Source organism: Penaeus monodon, chromosome 15, assembly GCF_015228065.2.
Source record: "Penaeus monodon isolate SGIC_2016 chromosome 15, NSTDA_Pmon_1, whole genome shotgun sequence".
Lineage (NCBI taxonomy): Eukaryota > Metazoa > Arthropoda > Malacostraca > Decapoda > Penaeidae > Penaeus > Penaeus monodon.
In genome coordinates this window covers 46808818-46809121 of record NC_051400.1, presented here as the reverse complement: position 1 = coordinate 46809121, position 304 = coordinate 46808818, and the positions used below count along the sequence as shown (strand labels likewise).

At 41.4% G+C, this 304-nt stretch overlaps 1 protein-coding gene across 1 annotated transcript in view; it reads left to right on the top strand.

Annotated features, from left to right (window-relative positions):
* Positions 1 to 304, top strand: part of LOC119582056 (gamma-aminobutyric acid receptor subunit alpha-1-like) — a gene marked incomplete at its 3' end in the record, with an annotated part of 210639 nt that overhangs the window by 201403 nt on the left and 8932 nt on the right.

The following is a 304-nucleotide window of genomic DNA, read 5'->3' as shown; positions in this document are numbered from 1 at the left end:
TTAATAAATCTGTAGATATTTTATGGAGAGGCAAACATACACCCTGGCCTATATCTAAGACCCTTATTCTTGGGGCGACGTAGCGCAACGGGTATTTCCGACGCCCAATGCTGGACCATTCTGAGTTCTCTGGTCTTTTCTCGGGGGCCAGAAGGAGAGACGGCAAGTTCATTTTCTAGTTTTTTTCTGAGTTTTATTGAGAAACGTGCGTCTTACATGAATTTTAATCCGATATTAGAAAGCATAATTACAAAATCCGTAATTATTGAGAAAAGTTTCGGTGACCAGGATCTGATGCCCAGTG